Raw genomic sequence first — 13,983 nt, 5'->3', positions numbered from 1 at the left:
AAAAAATGTTCAATCTAACCACTGTATTAGCATCATATTTAAGAATCATCATAAAAAATCAACTAAATTCTGCCCTAGCTGGTTTGGTTCAGTGGATAGAGCGTCGGACTGAAGGTGCCCCAGGTTTGATTCCAGTCAAGGGCACATACCTCAATTGCAGACTCCATCCCCAGCCCTGCTTGGGACGAGTGCAGGAGGCAACCAATTGGCGTCTCACATTGCTGTTTTTCTCTCTCTCTTCCTCACTTCTCTGTTTCTCTCCTTCCACTCTCTTTAAAAATCAACGCAAAAATATCCTCAGGTGAGGATTAACACAATAACAAATCACCTAAATTCCATAGTTCACAATTGCATAAAAATATATGCAGAGGGACTATTTCAACTTAGTTTTCCTGAATGGTGGAATTATTGATGGCATTCTTTTTTTCAGTGAACAATGTGTTATTTAAAAAACAACAACTGGAAATGTTTTTGAAAGATTTTAAATGAGCTAAATAGTAAGCACTTACTATATAATAATTTTTCTTACCAAAGATCAAAACATAGTTTAGTGCTCTTGGATCTACCAATTCTAAGTATGTGATTCAGTGAAGACAGAAGTGATTGTGGCTTTTTCTGCTGGTGTTTTGTTGTGTAGTGGAATGTAGTGGTTAAGAGCAGGGACTTTGCAGTCACTGGATTTAACCCTATAAAATGGGCTACTACCCCTGCCTCCTGGGGCTGCTCTAAGGATTCAATGAAATAGTGTTTGTAAAGCATTTAGTAATTAGTAAAGCTGTTAATTATTGATTTAGTAGTAATAATTTATGACCATAAACAAATGACTTGACATTGTCTCTGCAACCACAATTTCTAAAGGAAACTATTTCTCTACCAACTATTTGATATGTTAATATTCGCCAGAGTTAGGATTCAAGATGAGAAATCCAGTTTTATAATAAAGCATATTACTATTTTATAATCTATATTATAATTATAAAGAAACATATCTGCAGTTTAATTTTTATTTTAAAGACCTAGAACTAAGAGTCATAAACTTCCTTTGAGAGGGTCTAGACATACTCACCCAAAACCACATCCTTGTAACATACTATGGATGGTGCTTTACAAAATCTTCAAAATCTTCATGCATTTTGCCTCATGTGAGCTTCCAGGTAACCTAAGGAATCAGACAAGTAGATGTTATGTCCATTTTGCAGCATAGGAAACAGCTTTAGAATGTCGGTGGCATAGAAAGGTCAGATCCCCCAGAACCATGGTCGGCAAACTGTGGCTCGCGAGCCACATGCGGCTCTTTGGCCCCTTGAGTGTGGCTCTTTCACAAAATACCATAGCCTGGGCAAGTCTATTTTGAAAAAGTGGCGTTAGAAGAAGTTTAAGTTGAAAAAATTTGGCTCTCGAAAGAAATTTCAATCGTCGTCCTGTTGATAGTTGGCTCTGTTGACTAATGAGTTTGCCGACCACTGCCCCAGAACATGCCCTATGCTGCAGCGGTGCCTGGCGCCAGTGACTGAACGGGGGTGATTGGTGGGTTTTTTATCTGAACGCAGGTCTCCTCATTCCTAGCGCTACTCCTAGATGTAGAGTGAGAACAAACTGAGCAATTAGGAGTACTTGTTTCCTTCTGTGAATGCTTTCCTAAGCCTTTGCAGGGTTTAAGTAAATAGGAGAGTAGCTAAATTTCCTGAGTGCTTACTTTGTGCCTGGCACTTTTCTAAGTGCTTTCTGTGTATTAACTCATTTAATTTTCACAACCACTTATGAGGAAGGTGCTATTTTTTCTTATGTCCCTGATGAGGAAACAGAGACACAACGAAGTTATAAGCCATTACACAAACATAATAGATCCTCCATTTAGGAAGAGGCTGTATTGCCTCTCAAAGTTGTCTTCAATACAAATCTTTCATAGTTATATCTAATAATTAATCAATCCAAAGAACCTAAAAAATCCTAGTGATAATTGGTTTTAAAATTTAAATTAGCCCTAGCGGGTTTGGCTCAGTGGATAGAGTGACGGCCTGCAGACTGAAGGGTCCCAGGTTTGATTCTGGTCAAGGGCACATGCCTGGATTGCAGGCTCGATCCCCACTAGGGGCGTGCAGGAGGCAGCTGATCAATGATTCTCTTTCATCATTGATGTTTCTATCTCCCCCTTTCCCTTCTCTGAAATTAATAAATATATAAATTCAATTCAATTATTTTAGCTTTTTGGATTTTTCATTATCACTCATCCTTCAGAGTTTGGAACAATCTGTGTAATTATTGTTCCCCAAAAGATTTTCTCTATCATGCTTTCTTAAATCCAGATTTTTCTTGGCAGGTGAGTGTATTAAAGGATTAAGTAGCTTTTCAGTATTCCAACAATGTCATTCTAATTGGTCTTCAAAAGGTAATTATAAGACCTTATCATAAAGTTTAACTGAATTCATAGCACAGAACTACCTCAAGCCTAAAATACTCATTTATATTTAAGGAAATTTTGTTTTAATAAGCAGAGTGAGCTCTAGAAACATTATATTTGGCCAGTCTGTTAACACACACAAAGGTCTCTGCTTACTTCATAAATAACACTGTGGTATATAGACCCCCCTCCTCCAACAGTGACTCAGATAGATTCGATTCCATTGCAGTCAAGTTCTCCCCAGTTAGCCTATTATTCCAGCTTAAAGGAATGGAACAAATGATTCATTGTCATGCAGGTACAAAAAACAGAAACGTCGTTTCATTGTTAGTTTGTTAATTTAAATTAAGTAATATTAGAATTTGTTAATTTTGCTGAATCTTATTTCTAAAATCCACAAGAAACTGTACATCAACTTAAAAGGGTAATGTTGTCATCCTTTAGAAGTAGAATTTCCCTTCTCACTGTTAGTCACCAAGATTCCTCCTTCTCTTCCTGTGGCACATAAAGAAGGAATTTAAATAAAGAATTCACACTTACCATAAGTCACTCTTGTCCTAAATAAAAGTTCTCTTTTTCCCCATTTCCTTGCAATAGGGCACTAGAACCAATGGTGTTAAGAGTTGGGGGCTCAGCTAACCTGCCCCACGTGTATTACATGCCCAACAAGCCTTGGCCCTTTCCCGTGCTAGCCTGTGGGTGGGCCTGTCTGCTTCGGGCTGTGCGTAGTCTGACCACAGAGCCTCGGGGCAGGAGGCAGCCTCTGCCGGCACCCCTTCCATTGCCGACTCAGTTTAGTTATCGTCAGGGCTGGAGCTGGAAAGCGAAAGCCCTAGAGTAGACACTTGTTGAGGAATGTTTGCCTAGTTACAGGTGTTCATTGTTCGGTGTGTCCCTCCTCTTTGCGGGCATGTCCCTCTCAAGTCTGCGCACCAAAGGACGTTCCATTCTGTTGGAAGCTCCACAACCAACAAGAGGAATCCTAAGTATTTCCAATACCCTCCCAGCCTGTCCCCGCGCCCACACACTGGAAAGCACCACACCGGCAGCTAAGCCCGTGCTCAGGGCCCTTCTGTAACTGCCGGGTGTGGCACGGATTCTTCCCTGAAGCAGCAGCTTTCAGACCAGTTGTACAGTGACACAGAGCTCAGCAAAACGGTCAGATTTTTTTATGCAAAATTTGAAACTGAGTCAGATGGGCAAACGATCAGCCACCTTTTGCTTTTAATATACTTCGTTATGTATTTACATTCTAAATAAAGCAAGATGAGACCTCATAATACGTGGAGAGAAAAACTAGCTCTCAGATTTAAATAGGCTCGATTTAAACATTGTTTTTATGATTCTTTAGCATGCTCTGCTCATGAAAAATGTTAAGGTATGTAGGAGAAAACATGAGTTGATAAATTGTGGTAATGAAGAATAAAAATAGAACGTTCCTTTCTGAAGATGTAGGGCTCTGTCATGTAACAGTCTTCTATTTTTAGAACCTGTAGTTGCTCTGAGTCCCACCAGAAACCTATTGGTTCTGTGAACCTGTACATGGTGTTCATTACTGTGCTCATTACAGTGTTCAGAACGCTAACAGGTTTTTGTGTGTACAGAGGTGAAATGTTTTGTTCACACATGCGTCTGATACTCAGCATCCAAATTTACCTGCAAAGAAAGACCCTACCACTTCCTGTCCACACCTAAGGCTTCCTCTCTTTAAAACCAACAGTAGTTTCTATGGAAGTTTTTGCTGAGAAACTGTGGTTACAGAAATAACAGGTACAGCAAGATTTTGTTGTGGTCGGTTTTTTTTTCTAGAATGCCTAATATCTCAGTTTTCAAAGGAAAAGTATCCTATGTGACTTTGAGATTAATTTCTATTTTGAGGTATACCTTCCTAATTATATTTTAGGTAGGTTAATAAAAAAATGTTAAATTCTTACTGATAGGGCCCATTAAGAGACAGTTTAGAAATGTTTTAATTGCTGTCATTACTTGACATGTGGATTATGGACAAATCAAATGTTCTTTGTGACATATAATTACTTTCAAACTGTAACAACTCATAAATTTGTCAAATTTTAAAGACAAATGCTTCTCTTTTGTGTTGATAACGTTGTGGTTTTATTTCTGAGACTAGAGTTGGTTTGCTGTGCTGACTTCATGCCTGTCATTCCAAAGGTTTGATTGTATTTATTCTTTTTTCCAAAGATGAAAAAAATGCAATGAAAATCCAATTTACAAGGACATATATTGATATTTCTAGACATGGTCTAGTTCTAAAAGAATTTACTCGGTTTGCATTTTTTAAAGTGTTTCGTGTAGCCAGATTAATATATTTTTATACAACACTGTATTTCTACGTTTATTTCAAGACTATTTTCAGTGACTTTTTCAAGTACCTGTGTTAACAGAAGATTGTTTGGAACGAGTGTGCGGTGGCCTCTGTCACGGAATCAGAGTGTAAAACGTTACTGTGGAAAGCGAGAATGTGCTTATGCTGTAAACTGAGGCCTAGTAGCTCTTTTCTAAAGCTTTGTACATTTTTTCCATGAAACATTAAATATTTTCTCTCTAAAGCCATGTTTCTGTTTTTCAGTATGCTTTTTAAGTAAATTATGAGATAATTTTACTGCTTAGAAACCTGGAAGTGGTGATTTCTTGTTTGAACTTTTGTGGAAATGAGCATTAATACTTAGTTGTTTAAAAAAAGCTCTGCAACTCTGCAAGCAAATAACTCAAAATAAAATCAATCATAGTTACCATAGATTTTTCTGAAAACGTTTGAAAAGGTGCTCTTTTCAGGAAATGGTATTGGGAACATTTGGAAAAAAAACAAAGTAGAGCTCCACTTAACAGGACCCAGAATTGAAAGGAACTAATGACAACATAAAAACAATACAAAAATGCCGAAGAAAGAAAGGAGCACAGGGATGGGGATCTGAAACCCTCGGCGCTCATAGATTCACGGAATACGCTGGCAGTTGCCAGAGCCGGGAGTGGGGTGGGGGGAGGCACAAAATGGGTGAAGGTGAAGAGGGTCAAAGGGTACAACTTCCAGTAAAAAACAGCAGCCCTATCCATGTGCATGTTTGTTTATACAAACACCTACATGGATGGTCCTTGCTTTGCACAGAAAAGACCATAGAATGACGGTGCAGCTGAAACTGCAAAGCCATCTTGACCAATGGGGAGAACAGGATGATTATTATTCTATGACCTTTAAAAATGTTTGTTAAAATATTAAAAACCGTCCATTATAAATGTATGGAAAATGGAAAAAAAAAATGAAGCTACTACTTACTACACACTAATTTAAAATAGTGCAGATATTGAGAAATGAAGTTTTGACTTCTTTGTAAGAAAACTTTCCAAGGGTATTGGAGCAATGCTTGCTTTCCTCCTAAAATGTATGACAGAGCAAGTGATCTCTCCTCTGCCCTGGCAAATTGTCATACTTCTTTCCAAGTTTGCAGCAGCTAATCTATTTCCAAGAGTTCCTTTCATGTTAGATGTTTTGCCAGAGCCACTTCCTCTGAGACATCGTCCTTTTCATCGCAGCCATGTCACTGATTTATGTTGATACGTTCACCCTCACTGCTTCGGACCGAGAGTCAGTCTATCACACATCCCCACGGGCCGCTGTTGTCTCTATAAGGCTTTGCATTCAATTCAAATTCCCCTTCCCGTGGCTTCACTTTTCATTTCTCCGCTCTACTTTCTGCCTTGTAGGCCAGTTTCCTCTTTTGATTATCTGTTGTAGTAAAATTGCTACGTGGCTCTGTTACTAGGACACGAGAAGGCAACAACTCCACAGTCTGCCCTAGCAACATGCCCAGTGACCAGTCACCAACAGACTTGGAAAGAAGTGACTTTACTGGTCACTGATCATGGGACGCGCCTGCGATTACATAGCAATTTGTGGACCGAGGAGCTAACAGTGAAGTGTGTAACAGTGGAGGATGATTGCGTCTAAGTTAATGCCCTGTGGTAACTGAACTTGGGATTGTGTTGATCTAAACTGTAGTAAATGAAATTGTGCATGAAATAGAAAAACAGACGCAACAGACACCTGACTACATAGGGTTGAATACAGGGGATAGGGAGGAGCTAGTATTTATTTAGCATCTATATTTGTATTATTTGACATTTTACAAATGCATATTATGATTTTTTTTTTAGAGCAAACTAAAATGGGGAAAAGATTTCTGTTCCCCACAGTGGCAGTGTTTGCTTTGTGTGCATCCCAAAACAGATAACCAGAGTAACGAGAAGCAGTGAATAAGTAAATGTTCAGGGAGCCTCTGGTGCTTTCTTAGACCATGTGAAGAGAAATCATGTCAGATGGGAGTACCCTGGTCACACAGCATAATATCATACCCAAAGCACCAATTCTGTGCCAGCTGACCTGGCACCCTCACTAACAGAATGGCCTTGAGCAAGTTACTTCACCTCCATCAACATTCGGTTTCCTCGTCTGTAAAATTGGATATTAATACCTCGTGAATTGTTTTATGATAATGTTAGGAAAGTGCTTCGCCCAGTGACTAACAGCCAGTAAATGCCCCAGCACTGAGTCATTCGCGCTGTGAAGAGCCCTGAGCCCTCCACCCCCATGCAGGTCTTCAGACAGAGGCCGGGAGGTACTTGATCCAAGTATTTATCACAGTGGGTGGGAAATGGAACCGGGTGACCCGAGTTCTGAGCCATTCTGGGATTCTGAGATTTGGATTATATATGGAAAAGTCAGTTTGTTTAGTTTCACCTCAAAATAATAATTTGTTATTTATTCCTTCAGGCTTTTATAAGGTATTCTTTAGAATGCAACACACACTACAAACCAACTCAAGTATTGGTGCATTCGCAGATTTTTAGTAAGGCTCAGAAAATGCTCTAAAACACTTTTAGCTAACTAAATGCAACATTGTTAGTGTAAAGGATTTTGTGTTAACTCCAATCTCGCGTTAATTCAATTGGCGTTTTTAAACTCCAAACTAGGCAAGAAACGTCTAGAAAAGGATTTTGAGGGGGTGGGGGGCTGAATATTCATCCTGCTCCCTTCTTTCTTTATGAAAACGCCACAAAAAGATTTGACATACCCTTTATAGATACAAAACTACTCTGACTATTCTGAACCCCATTAAAATGAAGGCTTATTAAAAAACCATGGGCTACCCAGCTTGTAGTGATTGTGCTATTTTACAGATTTGTGACCTTGATCTTAAAGCTTTCAAAAAAGTAATTATGTGATTTTTTTTCCATTACACATTGATGATATTTTGTGCTCAATTCTTATCTTGTCAGCTATTAAGGAACAGATATAATCAAGGAACTTGGATAAATGAAATGACAGGCAAATGAATTTCCAAACTTTCACAATCTAAAATTTACCTTTCAGTTTGTGAAGCAGCAGTGCTGGCTAATCATTTTCCAAGAGGTTATAAATCCTCCAAACAGGACTGCTCCAAATTAGCTATGACTATATATTTATCCATTTCTCTCCATAAAATAGATCAACATTTTTTAACTTGTGGCATACATATATAATTCAGTATGCACAAGTTGTGTGTGTATTTGACCTGTTGTAGTCTCTAGTTTCTCCTTTTGGACCCAAAATTCAAATTCTAGTCAATCTTAGATCACAACTTCCATAAGCAGTAACTTAGATCATACTTTGCAAATCACAGTTTAAATCTAGATACAGCCTATTTTAATTTTGTGGCTAAGAGAAGCTGACACACAGTGTCACTGTATCCGTTGCTACTTCTTCCTCTTATTGAGGCAATCCCTGAACTGCCATGAGAAGAGTGGGAGGGTCCCTCAGAAAGGCCAGCTTGGGTAATCCTGCCAACAAGAAGAGCATTCAGCCCTAACTGGTTTGGCTCAGTGGGTAGAGCGTCGGCCTGCGGACTGAAAGGTCCCAAGTTCGGTTCCAGTCAAGGGCATGTACCTTGGTTGCGGGCACATCCCTAGTAGGAGGTGTGCAGGAGGCAGCTGATCTCTCCCATCAATGTTTCTGACTCTCTATCCCTCTCCCTTCCTCTCTGTAAAAAATCAATAAAATATATTTTTAAAAAAAAGAAGAAGAGGAGCATTCAGGTCCCTTAATGTTGTTAATATGCTAATGTGAAAGGAGTCAGCTCACTACATAATAGTAAAGAGAGCTGACTCTCTCTTTAAATTGAAATTGTTCTGGATTTGGCATTTCACTTGAAATGACACCACCACCTTATTACATAGAGTAAGCAAGATAAGGAGGATAAATATTTGAAGTCTAGCTTATCTCCATTTCCTGGAAAGGGAAAAACAATAGCTTGCCCATGTTCCGGAAACTGACATACCCTAGGAATCCAAGCATTGCGAGGGCTCTGATGAGTCTGTTTACCCTGTGCCCGGTCTTTGGGCATCAAGGCACCTAGACAGCCTTGCAGAAGGTCAAGTGGAAAAGACAGCTGCTTTTATTTGTTTATCTTTCTAAAGGAAGAGCAAGGCGATCAGCCGAGTGGCCCAGAGTCTTATTTGGTTTACTTGCACCTGCTATTACAAACTTTAAAATGTTCTTGGGTGTTTTGCCATGGTTCAGTGTTGTAGGTGAAAGGTACAAAACTGAAGTTATTGTCATAATTTCTGTTAATAAAGTGCCTCTGCCGAATTCTGGAATGGATAAGGTGATAGAGAAGCTGCCTGTGAGTCACCCATGAGAGCAGCCACTAAGGGATCTAGCCAGTCTTAAAATGCGATTCTGTGCCCCTGATGAGCCGTGCACCCTAATACTTGACAGCCTTGCCAAGAGATGACTCCTTGTGTCCAATCTGCATACCTTGCGCTGCATGTAAGCTTCTCGTTTGTCGGTTGCTCAGTAGGCACACTTCCTCCCTAGCTCTTCATAACCTTAACCTTCTCTAATCAAAGTTAATCATCTCATATTTTAACATTTTCTTCATTGTTAATTCCCCACATATTGCCTCCTAAGTCTCTTTTCTCAGTCTTCTGTTTTCTGTCAGCCCGCCCTGACCTGTCCATGGCCACCTAAATTTATAAAGCCAACCATTAAGCTATGCATTCTGTGGAAAGATAAATCAACGCCAGGGACGAAGCATACTTCCTAAATGTCACATGAGGCGCTCTGGGGACCCTCTTTCCAGTGAACGACCATAACTGATGGCAGTTATTTATAAACTAAAGGCCCGGCGCACAAAATTCATGCGTGGGTACGATCCCTAGGCCTGGCCTGTGGTCAGGGCCATCTTCCTCGGCTGCTGGCAGCTGGCCCCGCCCCCTGCCACCACCCACCCTGGTTCCTCGTTTGAGCCTGCTGGCCCAGGCGGGGGGAGGGAAAAACCGAGAGGTTGGCCATTCCCACCTGCTTGCTGACCCTGCCCCGCTGTGGGTCACCCTGTGTGTGTGGGGTGACTGGCAGGGCGGAGGCCTTGGCCTGGTGCCGCCCGTGTCCGCCACCACCCACCCCCAGTTCCCCATTCACCATTGGGCAATGGGAGCCTGCAAGGCCAGGGGAAGGGACCGAGAGGTGGTCAGTGCACCTCATGGTGACTGGTCAAGCGGTCATTCTGCCATTAGGGTCAATTTGCATATTACCCTTTTACTATATAGGATTGTTCATTGTCCCAAAAGCATACAGCAAATGAAGAAACATTTATTCAAAAAAATCTACTAAAATCTTGAAAGTCTGTGGCACTTGAGCCATGACCCAATCCTTTCTCTACACCAGATCAGAATTAACAAGCCTCACTCTAGGTGGGTGTGGCTGAGAAGACTAGATTTCCTCTCCCATCCTTCCCAGTAAAGGGTACAGGAGTTCCCCCAGGGGAGCAAGCTGCCAGCATTCTCATTCCACACACCCCTGTTGTGTTGAAAAGGCTAAATCTCAGGTGCCCACAGCCAAGAGGTCAGGGGCTCCCTTCCTTCACCCAGCCACACTCAGACAGTGGAGGCTCTACCCCAGGTATAGCAGGCCAAGAATACTGGGGCCACAGACACCATCACCTCACATCACTCATAGAGCAGAGGTTTCCCAACAGAAGACACAAGCAAAAACACCAGAGGCCATCGCCCCCACCCACTGCCATGCTCACAAGGTATGAGTACCTGTCCAAAGAAAGCAGGGCACTAACCTCACTCCCGTCTTCAGAAGAGTAATACAGAGAAGCAGAAACGGAAGAGGAGACATTACTACTGACCTTACAGAAATAAAAAGGATCGTGAATGAATAATGTGACTTCAATGAAATGGAAAAATTCCTACAAAGACAAAAATGATTGAACCTGACTCAGTAAGAAATAGAAAATTTTAAAGGATTTATAAAAATAAGTAGACTGTATTAGTAACTTAAAAACGTCCCACAAAAAAATATTCCCAAGAACAGGTGGTTTCACTAGTAAATTCTACCAAATGTTTAAAGAGGAATTAATACCAATTATTCACAAAACTCTTCCAAAAAGTGAAACACTGTCCAACTCATCCTAGGAGCCCGATACCGAAACAAGACAAAGACATCATAAGAAAACTATAAACCAATATCTTATGAATATAGATGCAAAAATTCTCAATATTAACAAACTGAATCTAGCAACATAAAAAGAATGACATGCCATGACTCCTGTGTAATAATACATTTACCCAAAGTTCCTGGCAGGGAGCTTCTAAAAACCTTTGGTATATACAAATGCATAATGATATGTATCCACCATTATAGTATCATACAGAATAGTATCACTGCCCTAAAACCCTTTCTGATCTGCCTATTTATTCTTCTCTCCTGCCTAACCCATGACAACGGCTGATGTTTTTATTGTCGCCATGGTTTTCTCTTTTCCAGAATGTCATATGGTTGAATCACACAGTACATAGCCTCTTCAGATTGGTTTATTTCACTTAGTAGTATGCATTCAAGATTCTTCCATATCTTTTCATGCTTGATACCCCATTTTTATTAGTGCCAAATAATATTCTATGACCTGGATGTATCACCGTTTATTTATTCATTCACCTACTGAAGGACATCTTGTTTTCTTCCAAGCTTTGGCAATTGTGAATAAACCTGCTCATTGTGAAAAACATCCACATGCAGGTTTTCATGTGGACATAAGTTTTCAACACATTTGGAAATACCAAGGAGTGCAATTGCTGGATCATATGGTAAGAGCACGTTTAGTTTTGTAAGGAACTGCCAAACTTTCTTCCAAAGTGGCTGTACCATTTTGCATTCCCACCAGCAATGAATGAGAGTTCCTGATGCTCCATATCTTCACCAGCATTTGTTGGCGTTGGTGTTCTAGATTTTGGCCATTCTAATAGTTATGTAGTAGCATCTGGTTGTTTTAATTTGCATTTCCCTGGTGACCAATGATAAGCATCTTCTTAGATGCTTATTTACCATCTGTATCTTTCCTTTGGCAAAGTGTCTGTTGATGTCTTCCCTTTTAAAACCAGGGTGCTCATTCTCTTCTACTTGAGTTCTTAGATAACAGTCCTTTATCGGAGATGTCTTTTGCAAATATTTGCTCCCAGTTGGTGGTTTGTCTTCTCATTCTCTTGATCTAGTACATATTTTATTTCAATTACTGTATTCTTAAACTCCAGAACTTCAATTTGCCTTTTTTTTTTTACAATTTTTATTTCTTCATTGATATTCTCTATTTAATGCAACATTGTCATCATACCCACCTTCCTTTAGTGCTTTAATCACACTTTAGTTTTGTGAACGTATTTCTAGTGGCTATTTCAAAGTCATTTTTTGTTAAATCCAACATCTGGTTGCTCTCACAGACAGTTTCTGTTGCCTACTTATTTCCTGGTGTGTGTATGGGTCATGCTCTCCTTTTTCATTGCATGCCTCATAATCATTTTTTTTAAAATGATCATTTTAGATAACATATTGTAGCAACTCTGGATACAGGCTCACTGCTTATTATTTGCTTAATTTTAGTGACTGGCTGTATTTCATTAAAGTCACACACACCTTGCGAAGCCTCTGATGTTGCTCCCCAGGGAGGCACGGCTTTTTCTTGGCCTACAGTCACCCTGGGATGACTCTGGTATTGGTAGGGGTTCCTTCCTCTTTCGCTGATGACATCCAGCTGGAAAACTCATACTAACTTCCAGCTAATTGCTCTATTGTTGTCAACAGTACCCTGGGGCATAAATCGCTCTGCAGATGAACCCAATCAAATCGAGGCTCCTTTGAAGGACTAGTTTGTTAGGTCAGAATTTGATATTTGCTTTGACCTCAGGAGGGCTTCTCCCAGATGTCTGACTCCTCAGTTCTCTCCTACAGACTAGCCAGCCTATAGTCTAGGTAGGCTGTGAGTCCAGGCTTGTCCCTTAAATCCATGAATCACCTCTCAATGGCCTTTAATCACAACCTCCACTGACTGTCGTTGGGGCTGCCTTTACATTTGTGCTTTCTCACCCTCGGTTGTAAATGAATTCAGTTCTCCTGGGAAGAGATTAGGAGCTAACTGTTTTCACACGCTGCTTCTCCCCCTCTCCTCCATTGGGGCTCTGGAACTGGGATGGCACAAAGGCAAGCTTCTAGGAGCTGAGTGCTCAGTGCCAAGTGGGGCGGCAGCAGCCCGAGGTCCTCTTGGCTTGCCTCTCCTGGCAAGGAACCATCGCCTAATCAGCCAGGGCAGGGGCAGTCGGGGGCCCCAGTGTTCTCAGTGTACTTTATCCAAGGAGAGCCTTCATCCCAGGAGCTCGAGTGGGGCAGAAGGGACCCCCACCTCTCAACCACACTTGCCCGGGATGAAGCCTCAGCAACAGGTCACTGGGGGTCGGAAACACAGGTCCTGCTCCTCCCAGGAAGGAAGCCCCTCATCTGGGAGCTGAGGGGTGAGGGGTCCTTTGTTCTTGACTGTCGGTCTGAGTGGAGTCCTCCCCTTGCTGAGGTGGAGGGACAAGGGAGAGAGCCATCTTGTTCCAAATGCCACAGGCTCTCAACTTTTTAGCAGATTTTTGTGGACTTTCTTGAATAGTTTCTTCCTTTCCTGCTTGGCCTTAGGACCGTCCCAGTGACTTTAAATGGTTGCTTTTTAAAATTTTTGCCAGTTTCACTGGAGAGCTGATCAGCAGGGTTCACACAGTCCTCCTGAAAGTCAACCCCCTCTCCTGATACAGGGATTTCAGTGTCTTGGATACTTGTGTTGAACTCTAGGCGAGGACCTCACACTCATGAGCTACTTCTTTCCTTTATGCTTGTCCATTCTAGCCATCTGCAGAGTCCTCCTGGGTCTCTTAATGTTGTCAAAGAAAGAAGGCGTTTACCCAATCACTGATGAACAGTCAAGTGGCCCTTGTAGAAATTCCAAAACAGCCCTCCTGAGGCCAAAAACTCATGTGGCCGACCATGGTCCAAACTCTGTGTGTGTGTGTGTGTGTGTGTGTGTGTGTGTGTGTGTGTGTGTGTCACAAAGCTTTGACGACAAGAATTCTACTTATTTTCCTTTAGTCTGTTCAGGCTGCAGTAAGAAAACATCGCCGACTGGGTAGCTTGTAGGCCACAGGAGTTTGCTTTTCACAGTTCTGGGGGCTGAAAGTCCAAGCTCAAGGTGCCAGCAAGGTCAGGTTCTGGC

This window comes from Plecotus auritus, assembly GCF_963455305.1.
Source record: "Plecotus auritus genome assembly, chromosome: 9".
NCBI classification, from domain to species: domain Eukaryota; kingdom Metazoa; phylum Chordata; class Mammalia; order Chiroptera; family Vespertilionidae; genus Plecotus; species Plecotus auritus.
This window is presented reverse-complemented; position numbering follows the sequence as displayed.